This window comes from Diadema antillarum, unplaced genomic scaffold (assembly GCF_040938485.1).
Source record: "Diadema antillarum isolate AM-2024a unplaced genomic scaffold, OU_Dant_1.0 seq00001055_RagTag, whole genome shotgun sequence".
NCBI lineage: Eukaryota > Metazoa > Echinodermata > Echinoidea > Diadematoida > Diadematidae > Diadema > Diadema antillarum.
In genome coordinates this window covers 708,201-732,581 of record NW_027271883.1, presented here as the reverse complement: position 1 = coordinate 732,581, position 24,381 = coordinate 708,201, and the positions used below count along the sequence as shown (strand labels likewise).

General features: G+C 37.0%; 1 pseudogene; it reads left to right on the top strand.

Annotated features, from left to right (window-relative positions):
- Positions 1-24,381, top strand: part of LOC139743167 (uncharacterized) — a 144,647-nt pseudogene that overhangs the window by 8,866 nt on the left and 111,400 nt on the right.

Sequence of the window (24,381 nt, the reverse complement as noted above, 5' to 3'; positions counted from 1 at the left end):
TTAAGACCATATTCTAAAAGAGCAGACCTGTGAGCTTTAATATGATGTATAACTCAAGTCAAATGGACTCTCCTAACCTATCTAAATAATGGAAAGAAAGCACAAACTCAGTAAAGGTGTGAACTGTGAAAAAGAGGTTCTGAAATACAGTGTTTATTCAAGTGCTTAATCTTTACCAAACCATGCTGGCTGTGCGATGAATGGGACAAAAAACAGGAAGTAAACCACCAGACTAACAGCAATGAAGGGATTATTGGATTAAATTGAAATTAAGCATGCCTTATCAACACATTCTGTCCATAATTAATGTCAACTTTCAAAGCAGAGTAGCACTATCGTTTCAAAAGTTATTAGAGTTGAAAGTGAAGAGTGTGGACAAAGGTTTTTCAGAAATGAAAAAAGGAACTCTAAAGATACACCCAATCACACTATTCTACAAAAAAAAAAAATTGTTCGAGATAAACTGCTAGAAAAACATACTTTCCCGCCCGTTTTATGATACCAAATTTTAGCATAACGTAAAAGAAGACCTGCTCTTTCAGAAAATATGAAAAAGGTCAAGATCTGCTGGGTTGACCCATTTCACTTATTTTCAGTCCTCACGAAAAATCAGTGTGTGTGCGACTTCATGTTCGTTTTGAGGTGCACGGTCACATATAATGTACTCTTAAATGAATCCCACAAGACTTGAATGATCAACCCCAGCATTCCCACTGATTCCCACTGATCAGTTAGTAGCCATTCCCTTTAAATGGAATCCAAACTCAGAGAGTAATGTTGATAATGAGTGAGAAGCAGCAACATTAATAGTAGGACACATCAGTAATATGTTGAGGAAAATCGGGTTATGATTTGTTTTTCTTTTTTTGGTGTTGGAACCGCTGGATGAGAGGAGACTACTAGATGTTATGACGTATGTAAAGACAATAGAAAATATAAAGAAAATACCACCAAAAAAAAATCTATTTTGTAGCATAATGAAAAAGCACTTAACTAACCGTTTTCAGAAAGCAGGGGGATAATTACTGCACTTGACATTATGTCAGTATCAAGTTGATGGACTTCGTAATTTTCATGAAAATGATTTTTTTTTTAAATTCCTGTTATATTTTCTTCACATAGTTGGCCCACACATGACACCATCACTTCTCGCAATCTCTTCATCCAGCTGTTCCAACACCCAAATTTTAATGATTCATAAGTTTTGCATCAATTGTCCGATTTTCCTCAAACTTACGCTGATGTGTTCATCTGGTGCTGCTGCTTTCACTCGATCCACATTTCTCTTTGGGTTTCTTTTAAGTTGCCCCTACACGTCAATGCTTTCAGACCGTCAACATCGAACCTTTGGATGATGCTTTCCCGCTTGGCATGGAGGCAAATTGGATTGATGACGAAGAAATCCTGGCCAGCAGTATGTTCGACTTTAACCACGCCCCGTATCATGCCAGACTGTACGGATCATCGTCATGGATACCTGATCCCAGCGATCTCGACCCATATCTACAGGTGTGGAGGTGCCCTTTCCCACGATTACAAAGAGTGAAAGGTTCAAGCGAAAAAATAATAATATCGGTGCCAAATTATGTGCAGTACTGAAATGAGTCTAGAACATAGGATCATGCTTTTTCGCACACATGAGTAGTAGATTGTCATTTGCATTTTCACATATTCTGGACCACATGAACGCTAGGTTGAAAAGGAGTTGAATTCTATGAGCAAACTAGTGAAATTGTGAACAATATAAAATGAGAAATGATTACGTACCGCTAATGGTTTGCTAAAAAAACTTATCGAATAGCTGCAATGATTATGCAAACATGAGTGTGGCTCATTCACCTGACTTTCATTGTCTAATTGATCGTGAACTAAGAAATTCACAGACAAGTTTAATGTTTCTTTTATAAATGTCAAAAAAAAGTCATATTCATGACTGAATCACTTCAAATAGCCATCAGTCACGGTTACTTTTTTTTTGCGGATTTTGGAGCGGGTCATGATTGCGTTGGAACAAAACATCCCAACCATGAAACAAACAGAGAACTGACTTCCGCCAAAGCAGACATGATAAATTTGTGGGCGGTGTAAAGAACACAAATATAGAAGTATAAGGACATCTACACAACACATTTTGTGAAAATCTGTTATTGTTATTGATAGATTAGGAAATTTGAGGTGTGGGGGACTTGAAAGATTGCTGGGAGATAGTTGTTTGGAGATGGGAGAGATTGAGATTTGTATTATTGGGAGATTGAGCTTATTTAATGTCCTCTTGACCCTCATGACCTTTGACCATCCACTTCAGAACTTAAAATCAAAATTTCACATACTCTCATAATAAATACACCCTGAAAGTTTGATGAAAATCTAATCGGTTGTTCTTGAGTTTGGGAGATTTAGCCTATTTTTATGTCTTCTGCATGTATATGTACTAAGGGTATGTTGGAGAACAGAGAACGTTGCTTTAGTTCGAGTTCAAGTTCCCTCCTTAGGTATTTTTTTTTTCCATATGAGAAGGCCATCAGGCAATCACCTTAGCACTCGGAGTTTGTATGGTAAACAATGGTAAACAACATGCAGTCTGAAGCTGTAATTTCATTTAAAATAATTTTGTTACTGGAAAAGGCCCACGTAAAAGAGAAGTTTGAAATATGTGAACACCGTTTTTGTCTATTTTGTTCCTTTAATTTTGAGGAAAATGTTCATCTTTAGGCATGGTGGAAGTACTTGTGACTTGCATTTGAACCCACTCTATATTTAAAAATAAGCCACTGTTTATTTTGTTTTATCTTTTTCTGTCTTTGTCCTATCTAAGATAAATCTTCGAGAAATGAAGAACGTGATCGGTCTAATCATGCAAGGTGGCGGCGTAGAGATGACCCCTACTGGGTGAAGTCTTTCAAAATAGAGTATGGAATTGGTGATATATTTGTGTCTTTAGTGCGATATGCATCAACCATTCACAACACCAAAAGGTAAGATTAATGTAAAACATAGATCAAGTTATAGTTGACTATCCCTTTTATATGTATTTTGAGTACATACGATGTTTCTACTTTTTGTGAAAGCTAAGCGGGAAACAAACAAAAAATTTCAACATCAGATGTTACATTCTTCTCTGTGTCTTCGTGTTCATTTTGATTTGCACTTACAATGCACATTTTGACCGTAGAGCAACGAAATACTTAATTCTGAATTTTCTAACTGCACATTGATCATTGTCTTTTGTACAAGTAATAGGAATTGGAAAATCGGACGTTAGTCATAAGTCTAAATCCTATTTTCTGAAAGAAGCATTAACTCAGAATTATTCGTAGTTTTCCAATCATTGTTATCAATATTATTATTGTTGTTATTATCATTATCATGGGACAGATTTGACACTGACGATCTAAGTCGCACCCTTTGATTTTACTTTTTTTATTGCGTGATGCACGGTCATATAGATATAGATAATTATAGATATAAATGTGACCCTGCACCACAAAACAAACAAAACGTCGCCAGACATTGATTTTTAGTTCAGGACAGATTCTGAAAGAGCAGACTCTAAGCTTTAAAATGATGTATAGCTAAATTCAAATGGACTCTCCTAACCTATATTAATATTGGAAAGAAAGCGTTTACTCTGGAAAAGTGTGAACCGAGAAAAGAGGCTCTGAAGTGCAGGGTCTATCTGTCTATTCAAGCGCTTAATCTTTACCAAAGCGTGCTAGCTGTGCAATAAATGGGACCAAAAAAAAAAAAAAAAACAGGATGTAAACCTCTGGAGCAACAACAATGAAGAAATTATCAGATTGAATTGGAATTAAACATGCTCTATTCACACATTATGTCCATGATTAATGTCAACTCTCAAAGCAGTAGCATTATCCCTTCAAAAGTTATGAGGCTTGAAAGTGAAGAGTGTGCAAAGGGTTATCAAGAAATGAAAAGGGGCCTCTACGACATACTTGATTTCACTGCTCTACAAAAAAAAAAAGGTTGAAGAAAAACTACTGAAAATGCACTTTCCCATTCATTTTGTGATCAAAAACTAAAGAATAATGTAGAAGAAGGGGAGCTCTTTAAAAAAATATGAAAAACTGAATATTGACTAAGTTGACCCGTTTCACCTTTTTTGAGTCCTCACGTGAAATCAAGGGTTGCCACTTTTTATTCGTTTTGTGGTGCATGGTCACATAATTATAAACCCTTCAAAAAAGTTTGGAAATCTGATTTCAGTTATAAATTGCTCCGGTTTGTAAGCACTACACAATACATGCTTGATATCAATGGAAAGAGTATTAAATTCTCTTAAAAATGATATCCTACGCATTATGATTTTGCTATCGAGTTAAGAACGGTACTCAAAAGTGTCTGATAAGGTCTGCATTGAAAAGTTGCAGATTGAACAAGAACTGTCCTTATGTACGAGAATGGTCGTGACGGGTACATAAAGAACATGTTCTTTTGCGTTATGTCTTTTGTTCTCAATTGGTCAGCCATGAAGGCAAATTGCAGTAGACATCTTAACTTCAAATTCAAGTTTTCAATGGTGCCATGCCAGACAATTTTGATAGCTCATCAAGTTTAGGGTTGTACATCATGCCACTTTTAAGCAATGTTCAAAAAGCCCGCGCCATAGGACAAATTGAAAATGAGATGCTTCAAAGAGATGACAACGCAAAACCGTATAGAGGGAGACATGTGCGCAACTTTTTCGAGAGAGAGAGAGGGCATCATTAGCAATGGACTGGTCTTCATTTAGCCCCGACCTCAACCCCAAAGAATGTTCTTTTTTTTTTTTTGGGGGGGGGGGATCAACTTGGTCGAGCTGTGGGAAGAGGGTAACACATGCAACGAGATAGGCAGGACTCCGTCAGATACTGGTTGACGCTAATCAACAGCATGAGGACACGGTGCCAAGCGGTGGTGCAAGCACTTGGCTCCTCCATCAGATGCTGAGCCCCGATCAGGTTCATTGACAATATAAAGACAAAGTAAAAATAAAGTAAACACAAAATAACGACAAAATGAGACAAAATAAAGATGAAACTACAATAAAATCAAGACCATGCCATTTCACCTCAATGTCTTTGTTGCGGTTAATGTGGCGAGGTTCTATGAGATGAAATTGTTTGAGTCATGATCGTTTGTGTGTGTGCGTGTGTGTGTGTTTGTTTATCTGTTTGGTTGAACGCGAACATGTTTCACTCCATAATAATACTGATGTTACAGTAAATAAACACTAAAGAAAAAATGGGGAACTCACCCATCACGAGGATACTGCATTACGGACGTCAAAAATTGGGCCATTTTGCAGCTTTTCTTTTCTTTTTTAAGTTATTGATGAAAATGTAAATACCTTGGGGAAACCCCCAACAATTGACTGATTTCCCCAGGAAAAAACGCAGTATCTACAATGGAACGAATTTCCCCAAGGAAAAATGCAGTATCTACAGCGGAATGACTAGGATTAATTTTACTCATTATCATTGTTAATTAATCAACCTAGAAAACATATTTACACATTATTGAAAATAAATGCGCATTTAAATTAATGGAGGGAGCCCTCTTTGAGCAAGGACGCCCTCTCTTGTCAAGTAATAAATTTCCTTAAAATGAACAAGAAATTACACAAAAATAACTACGTGAAGGCTAAATGCACTATTTGCTTATGCCTCCGCCCCGTAAGGGCACCAGAGGCATTATGTTTTCTAGTTGTCCGCCCAGCCGTCCGTCTGTCTGTCCGTCCATACGTCCGAACATCCATCTGTCCGTCAGTTTTTCTGTCCGTCCGTCCATACGAGATTCTTGTAAGCATGATATCTCAAGAACCCCTTGGTAGATTTTCACCAAACTTGGCACAGGGATGTTCTACCAGGAATAAATGAATTTATTTTGGCCGAGACCCACCAAAGTTTAAAGGTCAAAGGTCAACGAACTTTATTTTAAAAAGGCTATTTTTACACCGTAAACACTATATCTTGAGAACCTCTGAGCGAATTTTCATCAAACTTGATCTAGACATAAATATATTTTAGTCTAGACTAGACAGATATAGATTATAGTAGTACTAGTAGCTTATGAGAGCATACCAATCACATTACAGCGCACAGGCAGTAGTGTAAGGCATGTCCTAAGACCGGGGGGGGGGGGGAAGGGGGTTCCTAGGATATAAGTCCAGGTTCTTCTCCCATAATTATGTATGCATGTAATCATCATTGTACAAATATACATGATGCACCATCCTCAACCTTGGGCCAGGGCCTGGGGGATGCATCACCAATCCCCCCATTTATGCCCTGATTACAGAGCAGGCTTCATAACATTAATAAATAACAGATCGTTCTTGGAACGTTTTACTTTTTCAGATTGCAGCTCAAACCTAAAAAATTAAAACAGTTTGATTCCCAGACCGATCTAGCTGTAGGCCCTACGTGTTTAATATGAAGCTTGCCAGTGCTGTAATGTGATGCTACATGGCTTAGCCGCTAACTAGCATTTAGATCTGTACTAGATCTGTACAGTCTAGGCTACAGTCTAGACCAAAATAAATCTAAATCGGATGTCTGGACCTAGATCGATCTAGACTAGTTTTTATATGTCGTTTATTCTAGTCTGTCTATGTACCACTAACGTTACTACCAGCCTACACTTGCCTACAGCCTCAGGCTACACATGCCCGATACTGACAGAAAAAAAAAAAAATTGTTTAGATAGTTTAGTATACACGAGACAGGACTCTTTAATAAGAAAAAAAAGTACATCTAGGTCTAGATCGAAGTTACATCCGCACTCTAGGCCTATTCCTTCTGGATCGAACCAAAGTTTTTTATGTCATGTAAATTTGCAATTTAACTTTTTTACTTGTAAGTTGTAGCATGCAGCATGGGATCATGCATGCATTTTACGCAAGCCAGTCTCACTCTGGGGTCTGTCGGTTAGGTAAGAATTAAAATATTACTTATTCTTAACTGTCTCTGTTGAACATTTACCTATTTTTTACATAATCTGTTGTCAGCTTTTTAATTTTAACCCGTTCCTTCGGCAATTCTCTGAGTGCCTTTAATGCCCCCAAACGAGATTATTTTCGCCCGACGACAGAGAGGCACACAGGTTTGTAATCCAGCTGTGTGAAGGCAGTCAAGCGGTTCATTGTGTCCCCCTTTCTACGGTCAACTACATGTGCCCGTGAACAATGGAAATATCGATCGGGTGCGAGGTATGAATAGAGCGTGCGCTGATGAGCTCTCAGAATCTTTTGTTCTACACAAAACCAGGTACCTGAATAAGGTGACTGGGGTCAGCGAACCCGCATTTCTAACTGATCTCAGCCTTGATCATTATGTACATGTTCGTACGAATTTACAGCAGAACAAGCAAAAAACTAAATCAGGAAAAGGTACATAATACTGTAAAACCCCCTTTTTTAAACAGCAGGAGAACAAATCCTGATAGAATAAACTCTGATCTTTTTATCAAACCCACTTTTCTGAGCATTTTGACACAAAGAAACATGAATTTAGGCCACTGAAGCAGGCACCCTTGTCTTCATTTTGGCAACCTGGTAAACCAGGTTCCCGTATATCAGTTCCTCCCACGGGAACCTGGTAAACCAGGTTCCCGTAAGGAACGGGTTAAGATAGTATGGTATGGAGTAACTGTTAGATAATTGAACATTGACACTAGACTTTGGATTCTAAGTTATATGGTATTGAGGTATGGGGCAGTACTTATAAATCTCACCTAAATTGTATACATATTTCTCAAAAAATGGCTCTTAGAGCTATAACATTTTCGACTTTACGAACGCATTCAGAGCCATTGTTCCAACGATTCAAACTTCTAGATGTTGTTAGGTTACATAAGTTTTCAGTTTTAACATTTATGTACGATCTCTGCAATGGAACTTTTCCGCACCCACTGTATGAATATTGCCAAATTGTGCATCATACTTACAGGACAAGAACAAATGAAAAAAGAATGTTGTACTTACCAAAATTTAGAACCACACAGGGGCAATTTTTGATTTCTTACTTCGGACCAAAACTTTGGAACACATTGCCACGAGAAATGCGTGAACAAAGCAAAAGATCTACATTTCGTAAATGCCTTGTAGATTTCCTACTCTGATAGATATTATACTGTAACAAGTATGATTAGTTTTCTGTGTTAGAAAATGAATGATGTACATTGTATAAATATTAACAGCCATTTCAACTAACCATGCAATAATTGTTTCTTTTGTGTTTAGCTTTTTAGTATGAAGATCAAGGTGACCAATCTAGACTAGCACTTGTGCTAACTTTTGGTTCCCTTGTTAACAACAACTTAGTAGAATTATGCTACACGTATCATATTTAAATATAAGTCTCAAATGTCATCCTTTAATCATGTATTGTAAAGGAGTAATAGATAAGTATTTTTTTCACATATGTATGTAATTATACAATAATGTTACGATTGAAATGTACATGTTCAATTGTTGTTGCTAATAAAACTTCAAACTTCAAACTTCAACTTCAAGTTTTAGTTTTAGATTAGACTTCTTAGTTTTAAACAGGCCTGCCCCATATTCTAGTCCTAGATCTTATCAAAAGAGGAGCACTCTTTGAAATTATAGGTGCATCGAGATTCAAATTGTTATTTTTGCCTTTAAATTTGCATGCGTCATTCTTAAGTTATTTAAGTTTAAGTGAGACTGCATTATACATCTGTCTAACTTAAGAATCAGACTATATAGAGGCCATAGATCTGCTCTAAGTCTAGTCTAGTGATGTAAGTTAGAAATGTTTAAGCAACACGTGACTGCTTTTTATGCTAATAAACGTGCATATTTCTCGTAACTTACAGGGGGAAAGAAGCAGCAACAATCTGTTAAAAAAAATAATTCTAGGCCTATGTCACATTTTTTTTTTAAACTTTCGGAATACGGATCCTGAAAATTGCTATTAAGTCTAACGTTAGAAAAGAGACGCAAGACTCTAACGTTACTCTAGACACATCTTGTAGTTGTACTTAGACTTAGACTTAGATCGATGGAGAGTATAGCCAGGGTCTGTATTACCTGACGTTATCTAAGACAACACAAATATATCTATTGCCTTTCGCCGAAACTTTCGGATTCGGAGCCTGAGGAATTTTGACTAGGGTCTAGGCCTAACAAAGATACTCCACAACAAGTTAATAAATTAAATTATAAAATGGGTTCAAGAATGTAGCCAATTGGAAGCGCTGAAATGAGTCACGTGTGCGTGCATTAATTTTTACTATCATGCACGGCCTTGCAAAAAAGCGTAAAGTCACTGACGTCACAATGTTTACACTAGCAGTGCGCACTTAATCAGTTGTTACAAATGCGTCGCGCGCTACCATACGCGCTGTCAATCCTGTAAACAACTTCTCATTCGGGCTGCCAGCCGGCCTTTCTTGTGCACAACATTCATTTGTGGCGTACGTATACGCTTATACGTACAGTACTTACATGTGCGGGATTTCCGAGTGCGACGTGCGTAAATGTTTGGGACGAACATGCTCGGACGTCTTGACCCACAAAGGTACGTGAAAAACACTGACAAATGCTGCTAGTTTTCGAATTTTCGACCCATTTTATAAAACAAATGATGCACAGGATTATTTCGTGGCGTTAGTGGAGGCGTAGCTCACTCTCGGGTATTTACAATGTAGTGCATGTTTCACAATTGTAAATACCCTCGAGTGCACTATACGCCTACACTAACGCACTCTATCCTGTGCATCATTTGTATAATAACATTGAAATAGTACGGAAGATGTTCAATATCGTGGTAGAATCTGAAAGAACTAGACTCGGAATTTGTCAAGACTGACAAATTAGGTGATCCGATTTTTTTTTTTTTAATCAATGATTCGAGTCCTGATGGCAATAGGCATGACCATATAGGTTTCATCCTTGTTTAGAGACATTGGCCGTGTGATATTTGGATTCTCATTTAGAAAAGAGAGTCAGGTCTGCCATCTTTGGTACCAAATTCGGTATACACTATAACGAAGATACAGAGTGAAGTATATTTGACCATTGACCCAACTTTGCACAGCCAAGATGGCATCTGAGCAAAAAGTGGTTATTTTGTGAAATGATTCTTGTAACATGCTCTTTGCGTGTGCAAAATATGGGAAAGATAGGACATGTATTCACCAAGATACAGGTTGAAACATTTATGACCTTTGACCCTAATTTACATACCCAAGATGGTGTCTGATTAAGTAGTTGTTATTTTATGAAATAATTTACGTGACATGAACTAAACATGTGCAAAATATGGGGATAATAGGGGTGTTTTTCTTGAGCTATTGCAAAGAAAGTTGCAGAAAGAAAGAAATATCTCAATACATCGAAGATAAGTTTGATTTCAACCGAGTTTTTGACGTGATCTCGGCGTCGTATGAAAAATTGGAGAAACATTGACGATAGCCCAAAGTCTCAGCTACAACATATTAAAATCTGGGAGAAATTCACTGAAGAGTAAGTGAACTAGTGCTCAATAAAGACCGTCATGTCAATTTTCATTTCCAGAAAAATTCCCTCCCATAGAGATAACACGTAAACTAGTTAAATTTGACAAGGTTACATTATATCCATTTTCACGATTTGAAGACATCATCCGATTAAAACTTTGATTGATCAAAACTTAAAGAGTATTAAATTGGCTACAACATACTAAAATCTGGAAGAAATTCACCGAAGGGTAAGTGAGCTAGTGCTCGATAAAGACAATCATGTCAGATTTGTCACATCTAGAAAAAATTCCCTCTCATAGAGATAACACGTCATAACGAAGATACAGGAAGAAGTACATATGACCTTTGACCCCACTTTGCACAGACAAGATGGCCTCTGAGCCAAAAATGGTTATTTTGTGAAATGATCCTTGTAACATGGTCTTTACGTGTGCAAAATATGGGAAAGATAGGACATGTATTCACCAAGATACAGGATAAAATATTAATGACCTTTGACCCTAATTTACATACCCAAGATGGTGTCTGATCAAGTAGTTGTTACTTCGTGAAATAATGTACGTGACATGAACTAAACATGTGCAAAAAATGGTGGTGATTAGAGGTATGTTTTTCTTGAGTTATTGCAAAGAAAAGTTGCAGAAAGGAAGAAATATGTCAATACATTGAAGATAAGCTTTAATTTCAACCAAGTTTATTGACGTGATGCCGACTCCGTATAAAAAAAAAAAAACGAAGGGCACGTTATCGATAGCCCAAAGTCTCAGCTCTAACATACTAAAATATGGGAGAAATTCACGGAAGCATGAGTGAGCTAGTGCTCGATAAAGATAGTCATGTCAGTTTTCATTTCCAGAAAAACTGCACTCCCATAGAGATAACACGTAAACTGGTCAAATTTGACAATATTACTTTTAATCCCTTTTACGAGGTGATGCCGTCATCCAATCAAAATGTTGTTTTTATATGACTGAAAAACCATTTAATAAGCTACAACATATTGAAATTTGGACGAAAATAAACAAAAGAATAAGTGAGATACGCTTGAGTGAACTTAAAATTTGATGACGATTTTGAAAATTTACTTTTTTTACTTTATTAAGAAATTTGATATCTTTTCATCATTTTTCCAGCATCGCCAACCCATGAAATGACATGTACAACTCATCAGCTTTAAGAATATGTAAAGAAAATGGGGAGTCATCGTCCATCCTGACGAGCAAAATCGGATTCAAAATTGGCGATTTTTTTTTACATTGTTGCACTGTATATCGCCATTGAAGCGCGCGCGGAATTTCAACTTTGACGGGCCCGTGTGACGTCATATTGAGTCGGATTGACTTGAAACTTGGTAGAAATATTCTTTGACCTTTCGGGCATCCGATAAGTGTGAAAAAACGGGAAATTTCTATTGCGTATGAGCTGTGCGTGCGTATATGTGCGCGCGCGTACGCGCCCGTCCAATTTTTTCAATTTTTTTTCAGAAAATGCTCCAATTGGTCTGAAACGTTTGCAAAAAAAAATTGAGCTCGATTTGAGCTCGATTTGAGCATACAAATATTTCAACGCGCGCGTACGCGCACGTTTAAGAGAAAATATGAATTTTGATTACATGAGTAGAATGCGCTTGACTTGAAATATATGTTAAAGAGATATGATTGAGAATGTGTTTTCATATAATGACGTCATTGTGACGTCACGGTCGACTAATCACTATGATTTTATTGGAAGGTTCGTCTTTGGGACATGATACATGTATGGTATAATTTAACATTGATAGGAAGAGGACTTTCCGAGATTAGCGGAGAAAGAAGAAGAAAAAGAAGAACAACAAAGAATCAGTACAGATACAGAAGGTGATCCGAGAGGATACTCGGATCACCTAATAAAGCTGATCGTTTGTCACACGGAGCGACGTAAACACAAGTCAAATGTATGCATTTGTGTTTACCACAAATGTATGTATTTGTGTTTACCTCGATTCGTGTGACAAACGACCAGCTTTATTCTTTCAATATTGAAATAGTTTTGAATAACTTACTTATTATCTGAAGATTATTTTTTCTTGAGGGCTAGGGTCACAAGTAATTCTCCCCGCGACATTTTGTTTTAATCCAAGTACATACTGTACCGTACATGCGGACTAGCTTACGGGCCTAGTGCTGACTGCATGCTCAGTGCAGCTGCAAGCTGTCATTAACAGTGTTGTGCTGTATTGTTTTAATGTACACTCGGTTAGTCTTAATCACACACTGTGTTTTGTATAAGGATCACGATCTCATCAAGATATTTACTAATCGTTATTGTTTCGTTTAGATATTTTGAACATCATGTTTTATTATTGAGCAAGTGTATCTAAAGAAAGTAATTCGCATTCAAATTACAGAACAACCGGCAAAGTATTCGCATATATAAATAACATTGTCTGGTAATTAAGACTAGCTTTGTAGATACTCCGAGTACTGCGTTTTTCCTTGGGGAAATATTCATCATGTAGATACTGCGTTTTTCCTCGAGGAAAGTGCAAGTTAAGTGTAGATACTCTGTATGGTAGTAACGGAAAAGTAGCTTTCCAAACATTTTTTTTTTCTTCAAATAACTGAATATGTCATATGAACAAGGACTGCCCACTGACTATATTTATGCAAAAAAGTAAAAATCGACAAAAATGTCAGATACTGCGTTTTTCCTGGGGGGGGGGGCAGAATTCTGACTTTACCTCTTATTTGTAAGCAATACACCTTAATGTATACGATTAACATTACAAGTATAGTATTATCTTAAAGAAAATTAAACACTCTTTGTGTGGTACTAAGCACAAATAAATGATTTCTTAGTAAAGATGAGATATGATTTGATCAAACTCAGATTTCCAAACTTTTTTGAATGGTTGATATGATTTTATACAAACCGTGCATCACAAAACGAAAAAGTCGCACTAGTGATTTTGTTTGAGTACTGAAAATAGGTGAAATGGGTCAACCTAACAAATCTTGAGTCTTTCATGTTTTCTGAAAGAGCAAATCTTCTTCTGCATTATGTTAAAGTTTGGAATCATTAAAACAAACACTTATCTGTGTTTTAGTAGTTTCTCTCAAACACCTTTTTGTAGAGAAGTGTAATTAGACATGTATAATAGAGTCCCCTTTTTATGTCTTAAGAACCCTGTACACACTCTTTATTTTCACCTCTAATAAATTCAAAAAAGACAATGCTACTGCTTTGAGAGTTAGAATTAATCATGGACAGAATGTGTCAATAAAGCATTCATAATTTCAGCTTAAAGTGACAATCCATTCATTGTTTTTGCTCCGGTTTATAACATACTTTTTGTCACATTCATCCGCAGCTAGCGCAGCTTGGTACAGATTTAACGCTTTAATAGACTCGTTATTTCTGAGCCTTTTTTCTCAGATTACACCTTTCCAGAGTGTGGTCTTTCCACTGTTTAGATAGGTAAGGAGAATTCTCGCTATCGCCAATGACGTAAAAAGTACCCGGATGTTGATTTAAGTGTCATTTACGGTGCATTATGGGATAGTCCGGTAGCAAAGTCACTTCCGTTCGTACGCGCGTGATACGTGGCTAATGCTATTTACACACACAACCGACTGTATTCTACGTGTACTTCCGGTTTTCTCGACTTGAATTACAGCTTTAATGTGATTTGAAATTTCTCCATTCTTAAGAAATTGCAGTTAATACGACTATTGGTTGTTGCTGCGAAGCTGCCATGTGTTGTTCGCACGACAATAAATGAAAAAAATCTGCAGAAATAGGACCCTTACTGGCATGCGAGACGTGACGTGGGTGAAGTTTGCGGGTGACTCCACAGCGCAGTACGTGTACGCGCGACTTACTAGTGGTAGTAGCACTAGGCAGTAAGCCTACGTACATTGTACGTACTTACTTGGAAGAAGTTGCTTCGGAGACAGGATAAGTTCGAGATCACTGTTCGTTCCCGATTGTGTTCGCGACATTTCGACAGAGAACAAATTAAAGAAAAGATGGGCATTCCATGACGATATACTGTATATCCAGGTGGGTGAATATTTTCCAGCATATTTTCAGCGTATGCAGAGATGACTGATCTGTGATGCGTGCACATCGATCGCATGATCAAGCAGTAGAAATTCTACGCTGTACCGGTATGTGTTAGCTTATGCGCTGCGTGCAGTGTGGTGCATGCTAATGCGATGCAAGGCCGGCCGCCGGAGGGGACTACAGTGTACGAGTATGATGACAGGCCTGGGGACCATTTCATGAAACTTTTTGTCAGTGATTTACACTGACAACTGTTAAAAGCTACTGAAATCCTTGCATCTGATTGGCTGATAGCAAATTTGTCGGTGAAAACCTCCGACGAACATCGTTGATGAAACGCCCCCCGGCCACTCGCTGGCTCGGGCGGTACAGGGGCCTACTGTACTAGTATCCGTGGTCGGCGCTGCGCTATAGGTAAGGTACACGTACGCGCACGCTAGCGTTGTGCAAATTATGCCCCGCGCCGGAAGTGCCCTTGCTACCAAGTGCACTACATCTTGACGAAAAAGCCACATCCGGGTACTTTTTACGTCATTGGCGATAGCGAGAATTGAATTGAGTTATACGTCATTAGAATCTGCTCTGTTAGCATCTGCCCAATAGTCATGCCTGGAGACTTTAAGTAAGTTTTATGATGAAGGGTTATATATATATATATATATGTATATATATATATATATATATATATATATATACATATATATGTATATATGCATTTATATGTGCAGTTTCATTTTTCCATTTTCTCAATGATGAGATTAAAAAAAAATGATCGACAATAAAACAAGGATACAAAACATACAATCATATCTTTAGATTGAAGAAGAAGACAAAAAAAAAGTCATACTTGACATAAATATGTATGGTCATACCATATGAAGATGAACAAGTTATTATCAGATATATGACGGGTCCTACTTAAAAGCTATAACGCTAGTAAAATTGTAGGTTCCCGAATTCATAGGCATATAGTTATACGGACAACGGATATGTTTGTCTTGACCAACTAAAATTATACGAGTACAAACATCGATGATAAGGATAAACTAATGAGCCACATGTATATCGCTCAAACCAGGCTGTTTATCGGATCTCGCCGTGTTTGAAAAAGAATGCTATATATTTGATGTATCGGTACTATAATGGTGCTGCAGAGAAAGACAAAAGACAAAAGAAAACGTTCCTAAAAACTCGGTAGTGTGTATCCACTACGTAATAGCTATTTTAATTTGCGTTTGAAGGTGAATAAAGATAAGGGATAAAAACAGATGGTAATTCATTATTTCTTAGTTTATACATGAAAATTCAGAGATGATAATATGTAACCCGCTACAACAAAATGGTCCTAAAGTCGCGCACGGTCGAAGCTGTGAAAATCGAGTTTGAAGTTAGAGCATCAAAATTGTTAAAAACTTACGATTTTCTGAATTTGACATATTATTAGAGTCTGACATGTCTTCTATCATCTGTCGAAATTTTGAAGCAAAATGATGAAAGGAAAGACCAAAATATATCGTTTTTCTGGGCCATTTTTTTTTTTTTTTTTTTTTTGGCGTTTCAACGAAGCAGAAACCAGTTCGAACATTTGGATTGAGCGCCACACATAGGCTTCGCCCCTAACAACGACCAGAGTGATCTCATTGGTCAGTTTGCTGCTTGCCGCTAACCGAAGCGTGAAGCTCGCACACTGCCCAGTCGACTGGTGCGTGCGGGCGGGTTGCGCTATGCCTAGCCGCTTCTCCTGACATCCTGGTCACTGATTGGTCGGTGAGGAGACCGCCGATGCTGTGTTTGAATGAGCATTTCGGAGGTTGCTAGGGCTTAACTTCTATTGTCCGGAGGTGAATACTGACTTGCGTGTCTCTTGATTGTGATTGCGTCGCAAGGAGAACTTTTGGGGCGCTTTTCTCGAAACAGTGATTTCCCAGACGTCTTGACATGCTCTCTTTTAAACATCGACATCTCCGCAGCCGATTATCTTTATAAGACGTGTTATATATCAATTTAAAGCAGAAAGATTAGGGAATTGTGTCATGCAATTTTCAAATAATCGACCTCGCCCGACTTTAGGATCATTTTGTTGTAGCGGGTCACATATAATAGGTCTAGAATTTTTAGAATTCTGTTTTAATGGAAAAAGGTAGTTGGTATGAGCGAAATATACGACGTGATTTATGATTCTAATCGCACGCTTTTGAAGAATTCGGAGAAGAGAATCTAATGATGCGTGAATTGCATTTCCCTACGCCAAACTTCCATAATAAAAGTGTGGAGATATTAAAGAAGAATATATACTCTAAAAACATATAAACAGGAAAGAAATGCTTATTCAAAATTCCGATATTTTTGGATAAAAAATTTACTTACAAAATTAATGTGAGTTTGTCCGGATAATTCTAGTTGAATCCAAAACCCTACAAACTTGGTGTTATTAAGCTACTTTAAACATAGATCATTTATTTTGATGTCATGTGGAACATCTTTCAAAGAATTACTGAATATCATAATGATTTTTGTTTCTGTGTTCAAGGATAATTTGTTCGTATAAATCTAGGATTGCACAGATCTGAGCTAAGTATTCATCATGAAATGTATTAATTATTGTATTATGGTCTCGATGTGAAGAAAAAACAAACAGACAAGCTTGTGTCATTGGCAAAAGCAATAAATGATAAATGAAAAAATGATAAGATCGTTTACATATAAAGTAAATAAAAGTGGGTCCAAGAGGGAGCTCTCTGGGACTCCACACGAAATCATTGCAAATCATATGTGACCCGCTGAAACAAAAAGGTCCTAAAGTCGCGCACGTGATAAACCAACCTTTCAAGAATTTCAGAGATTGAGGTCAACAAATAAGTTAGTCGGTAGTTATTTACCAAATCTTCTGTCCCTTCTTAAAGATATGGACAATTGTTGCGACTTTCATGTTATTGGGGACATCGTCGTTAAATAAAGATTGATTAACAATGTATGTAAGATAAGAATTGATTTCACTTAAAACATCTTTTTAAAAGAAAATTTATAATTCCATCATATCCTGAACTTTTTTATCGCTCAAATTCTTGACGATATTTAAAATTTCTTCTTAAACGGTAGGTTCAAAAATATTGCTTGGGAATTCCTATTACCTTAATATTCATAACCCATGGTTTTCTTGATACCTTATGTAATTAGAATGGTTATGTCTTCAGAGAGGAACACTAGAATCATAATTAACAATTAAGATATTCATAAAATTTTCAAAGGTTTGATATTTACATGCTCTTTTTCATTCTTAAATGCCCATCAATATAACAATGAGAGCAAAAGACCAATTGTGACCGTGCATCACAAAAAGAACAAAATGTCGCACACACTGATTTTGTGTGAGGACTGAAAATAGGTGAAATGGGGCAACCCAGCCGATCTTGACTTTTTCGTATTTTCTAAAAGGGCAAGTCTTCTTCTACATTATGTTAAAATTGGAGATCATAAAACGGTCAGGAAAGTGTGTTTTTTAGCAGTTTATCTCGGAACATTTTTGATAGAATACTGTGATTAGATGTGTCTTTAGAGTCCAATTTTCATTTCTGAGAAACCGTGTACACACTCTTCACTTTCAACTCTAATAACTTTTGAAAAGATAAAGCTACTGCTTTGAAAGTTGGCATTAATTATGGACATAGTGTGTTAATAAGGCATGCTGAATTTCAGTTTAATTTGATAATCCCTTCATTGTTGTTACTCCGGTGTTTTACTGCCTGTTTTTTAAGCGTTTTTAAGATTAAGCGCTTGAATACACACTGTACTGAAAAGCATCATTTCTCAGCTCACACTTTTCCTGAGTGTGTGCTTTCTTTCCAATATTGTTATAGGTTAGAAAAATCCATTTGAATTGAGTAATACATCATTTAAAAGCTTACAGTCTGTGTTTTCAGAACCTGCCCTTAAGTAAAAATCCATTTCTGCCGACTTTCTGTGTGTTTTGGGGTGCAGGGTCACAATTTACATATGGAAAACTTTCGCACGATTTCGCGCATTTAGGGTTCACAGACCAGAGTGCACGTAGTCGCCGAGAGCCAACAGCCGAGTGCACTCGAGCATAGTGTGGGAAGGAGCGGACTCGTCCATTGTACGGGAATCGGGAGAACTGTCCGTGTGCTTACTGGAGGGGCAGAATGCATGAACATGGAAGCCATTCTTTTTTATCTGACAGCTAATAATGAAATGTTATTAGTATTTTTAGTACCGGGAATCTAGATTTTCTACAACGGCATTTCCATTTCACCACACAAGTTGATCATTCACGAGCACACACACCAACGCGTACAGTATCTACATAATGGGTTCATTCACCCCTGTTAATTTAATGGGACTGAACCATGGTCTGTTCAAGCACGGCTTGTTGCAACCTCAAGTCATCTCTGCAGAGCAAAATACGCATGATGATCCTTGAATTTGGCAATATTTAGCTCTGAAAGAAGTGGTAATACACTCTGCAGGATTGTCAGAATATTAATAAAGACTAATATGTTATAATGTGGACGAAAGACGATTCAAAAGGCATGATATCCAGCGAAAATTGTGAATAACTTGAACTCTCCCGCCTTCGTTTCACAGCACAAACATAATTGTTTGTTTACGCACACTCGTCCGTTGTCCGTAAGCATTAGGGGAATTGTGTGCAATGGACAGCACAAAAGCTCGCACGCTTTAGCAAGGTCACACGCAGTTTTGTAAAACATTCTTTGATTTGACAAGAAAAGTGCCCTAATTTCTCTCTGACCAATCAAAGCAAGTTATACATCACTGAAGAGCCCAAACATTCTACTTCATTTTGAAGTGCAAGGGTAAACAATTCCACTAAGCTTCCGTGGTACAGCCTGTGATTTATATGGGCATGTCCGAAAATTATGGCTTATTTTGGGTACTCCGCCATAGACAAACTCAAGATTTGGTGATTTGAAGAAGAATTTCAGAGGAAAAGTGCCCTAATTTCCCCCAAACCTATTTTTTGGGGAAATACACGGAGTAGAAAGAGGGTACATTCTAGTTTCATTTGGAGGGCGAGGGTTTTGAATTCATAGCCATGTTTTTTGTGCAGAGCTATTTTTGTCCCAAAGGAGGGGGATATGACGCGTCTTTTCACGTGTTATAAGCACCGGTGCTCTCGCTCCGGAGCAAATGCGCGCAAGTTTTCCATATGAACAGTGAGAGACATGAATGACATAGCAAACATAAGTTTCCGTTCTCTTTATCTCTTTCTAACGTCAAACAAAATCAAAGTGGGAAACTAAATGGGGTATTAAAAGTTTCATATCAACTCAAGTGTCACATGACAACAGGAGTAAGCATTCTTTTAATTTAGTAAATCAAGAGTTCATGAGAGAAATTCGAGAACCAAACATCCTTCAAAACTGTCCTAATTTGTTGAATCAATTCAAATTCCTACCATATTTGTTGATATTGCTTCTTCTTTCTTTTCATTTCTCTTTAGATTTGGCAAAACATTCTGCATTTTCTTTCATCATTTTTGCTCTTATTGTTACTTGAGAGAGCAGTTAACTCACGAATGAATTGAAAGAACGCTTGTGAGATTTGCAATATCTACTGTTTTGCCTTGGAAGAGAAAAAAATAGGTGTTCACTCATGTGTAAAATTGCCCTTATTATTGATATACCAGGATGATAGCCTATTGAATTACCTTTCCTTTGGTATTAACTTTTAATAACATCAGAGATTTTTCTATGAGAAATAGAAACTTGACGAAATCTTTATTTTCTTTTTTTTTTCGCTGAGTGTATGAATTGTGATATTTCTAGGTCTCCATTACCCTCGCGATATGACTTAATATTTGTTTATTTGCTTTTCATACAACAAGCTTTGTTGTATCATTAATTTCGTTTGTATTTTCATTTTCCTTTTTATACTCTAGGTCTTTGCAGGGAACAAGGATTATTATTGTGCAAGGATCGTTTACTTTCCTGCAGCAATCACGACAGATCGCCTTCGGATTAGGCCTACGGACGTGACTCAGAGCGCTCTGCGCGTTGAAGTACTGGGCAGCAGCTTGTATGGTACGGTCTATAGTGCATGTAGACTCACGCCGTGATGTGAATCCAGTTGAACCCGTTTAGGACATGTTTCGAGTAAACCCGGGCTGACATTTCCAGGCTGTGGACTAGTTCCGAGTATACTCGGCTGAGGGAGTGAAATTGACACGCATTTTTAAACTTACAATTTCACCAACAATACGATGCTTATATTTTGTGGGACTACATACATCAAAAGTTGTCATCTGTGTACAGTTTGTAATGATTGGTCATTTCCTATGTCTATAAACAAGCAAAATATTGGTAAACATGAGTGCAACTTTCACGACATTCAGACCTTCGCAACGGTTGGGAAACTGATCAATTACGAGCGACCAGCCCAACGCTCTGGAAATCCCATTTGTATCATAAACAGGTTAAGGAAATAATGTAATAATGTAATATCATAATAGATTATTTTATGAGCACTGTATTGATACTTTAGTCATTATTCTAAAAGTACCCTTTCCTTAACAAAAAGAGCAAACAAGAAGCAAACGAAGGTTGTTTTGGAAAGTACTTATTTTAATGTGGTTTTGTAATCAGGAGAAATCTATCAAAGAACGATTCATGACAATCATTGAAAATGTTATACGCTAAAACTATCTGTCGATGTCAGAGTGTTTCAGCGGCCGAATGTTAATTGTCTACTCAAATTATAATAATCGTTACAATCTTTCAAGTGTGTTTTTTTATGTTTGTTTTCAATTAACAGATTCAAAATCACAAATGACATCCAATTAACTATGTTTGTATCGAAAATGGAAAATAATAAAGTATTGTAAATGCAGGTCCTTTTTGTGCCACGTTCGCACGCCCAACTGCATGCCAAGTTCGCATATTCTGCTCAAACGCACAGACCCCACCCTAGCCGATAGATAAATCGCCAAATGCCACAGTAAAATAAAGACGTTTCACGCGATTCCGTTCCCATCAAAATCAGTTTGCATTTTATGTAGAGATCGACTATCAAATGGTGTTCCCTCCTGGATTCGCGAGTAAATCTTAATTGAAGTTTCTATCACTGTTTCCTGTGCAAATGTCTCCTTATAATACTAATTAATTGAAAAATAAAAACATAGGTTAGTCATTCAATTTTCTCTGCAACTTGGCTCACCACATGTCCAGAATAACAGAAATCTAGCAGAGCTACAAAGATTTGAAAAACAGAATTCTTTTTTTTTTTCTCAAAGCATGACTACGTTGGTACCTCAGCATAATGTGGCACACAGGGGGTTTCCACAATGGCACATAAAGAGCTAACAATATATAAATAGTAGAATGTCTATAGATTGAATTTGATTACATTGCTTCTGTTTACCTGCAGTCAAGCGAAAATGAGATTTCGAACAAAAATACAGCATGATATTAAAAAAGTCTTCTAGTTGAAATTGATTTTTTTTTTATTCAACCTGCACAGACTCTGACAAACTTCTAATCTAAAAGATATTACCTATTATCTTCTGCTTTTCTAGGTCTAAAAAAATTATGCGACTTTCGATAGTAATACCTTGAAGAGTCAAAAATTAAGGTTCTGATAAGCTTATATGCTGGAAGCACAATAACTAGTGAATAAAATGATTACCTTCGGGAAGTATGCATATTCAATAGATATTCAAAATTAGAAGCGCACATTATAGCAATCTTGATGACCTGGTAACAGTCACCTGACCATTACTTGCAGTCTAGTTGTACTATAGCAAAAACATTAAATTTTGCAATATGTATATTTCTACAAGAAGTGTTTTTTTTTAATAAGTGCAGTACTTGCTCTCCTATTGCATTCGACATGAGGATAAATCCAAAAACTGAAAATATTTGATCATAATTGTTATATATTTTATTATCTTACAATTATATATTTGTTAATAGGGTCAAGACGCGGACACAAACACTACGCATGCTATGCATATGTACATTTAAAAGCATTTATGGAAAGGCGTTTTCTTTTTGTATTATGTATGTGTCTATGAATATAATGTGTGTGCGTGTGTGTGTGTGTGTGTCGCGCGCACGAGAGTGGGTATTTGCCGGTATGTATTATTTGCGCATATGTGACCGTGCACCTCAAAACGAACATAAAGTCTCACACACTGATTTTGCGTGAGGACTGGATATAAGTGAAATGGGTCAACCTAGCCGACCGTTTTTTTCATATTTTCTGAAAGAGCGGGTCTTTTTTCACATTATGCTAAAATTTGGTATAATAAAACGGGAAGGAAAGTATGTTTTTTTTTTTTGCAGTTTGTCTCGAACATTTTTGGTAGAATTTTGTGATTAGGTGTGTCTTTAGAGTCCCTTTTTTATTTCTGAAAAAAAGCTTGTCCACACTCTTCACTTTCAACTCCAATAACTTTTGAAAGGATAGTGCTTCTGCTTTGAAAGTTGGCATTAATTATGGACAGAATGTGTTAATGAGGTACAGATCCTGCATGTTTAATTTCAATTTAATCTGATAATCTCTTCATTGTTGTTACTCTGTGGTTTACTTCCTGTTTTTTGTCCCATTCATCGCACAGCCAGCACGGTTTGGTAAAGATTAAGCGCTTAAATAGACATTGTACTTCAGAGCCTCTTTTCTCAGTTCAGACTTTTCCTGAGTTTGTGCTTTCTTTCCAATATTTAGATAGGTTAAAAGGACACAGTCCTCACGAAATAAAAAAAAAACAACAACACATAAATGTTGTTGGTACCTCCAATGAACTACTTTCACCGAAAACAAGCTTTCAAATCATCAAATAAGCTCGTAAATTTTGGTTGAAAAAAGTGTGAATCTGCATGGTGAATATGCTAATGAGCAAGTCCTGGCGGAGAGTCAGACGTCACCGAGGCACAACTCTTCCCAGCCGTGTTCTTCTCGTTATCCGTACGCTCCCTAGTTATCCGGATGCATGAAGACGTCGGTGGCTTCTACTACAAAGTAGTAGTATTTAGGTGATCCGAGTATCCTCTCGGATCACCTTCTGTATCTGTACTGATTCTTTGTTAGGTGATCCGAGTATCCTCTCGGATCACCTTCTGTATCTGTACGGATTCTTTGTTTTTCTTCTTCTTTATTTCTCCTAAAAAGTTGTGTATCGATTAGCTCAGAAAGTGCTGCTCCTATCAATTTCAAAATTATACCATATATGTATCGTGTCCCAAAGACGACAATCGAAATAAAATCAAAGTGATTAGTTGGCCGTGACGTCACTATGACGTCATTATGTGAAAACACATTCTCATTCATATCTCATTAATGGAAAGGAATTTTTCTATGAAATTTACGTTGTATATATTTCAAGTCCAGTTACTTCTACTCGTGTAATAAAAATTCATCTATACCCTTAAAACGTGCGCGTACGCGCGCGTTGAAATATTTGTATGCTCCAATCGAGCTCAAATGCCATCTTGTCTGTGCAAAGTGGGGTCAAAGGTCATATGTACTTCATTCTGTATCTTCGTTATAGTGTATACGGAATTTGGTACCAAAGATGGCAGACCTGACTCCCTTTTCTAAATGAGAATCCAAACATGACACGGCCAATGTCCATAGACACAGATGAAACCTGTATGGTCATTATGCCTATATTGGGATCAGAACTCAAATCATTGATTTTCGAAAAGATCTGATCACCTAATTTGTCAGTGTTGACAAATTCCAAGTCTAGTTCTTCTTCTTTTTCTTCTTCTTTCTCCGCAAAAGTTGTGTATCGCTAATCTCGGAAAGTCCTCTTCCTATCAATGTCAAAATTATACCATACATGTATCATGTCCCAAAGACAAACCTTCCAATAAA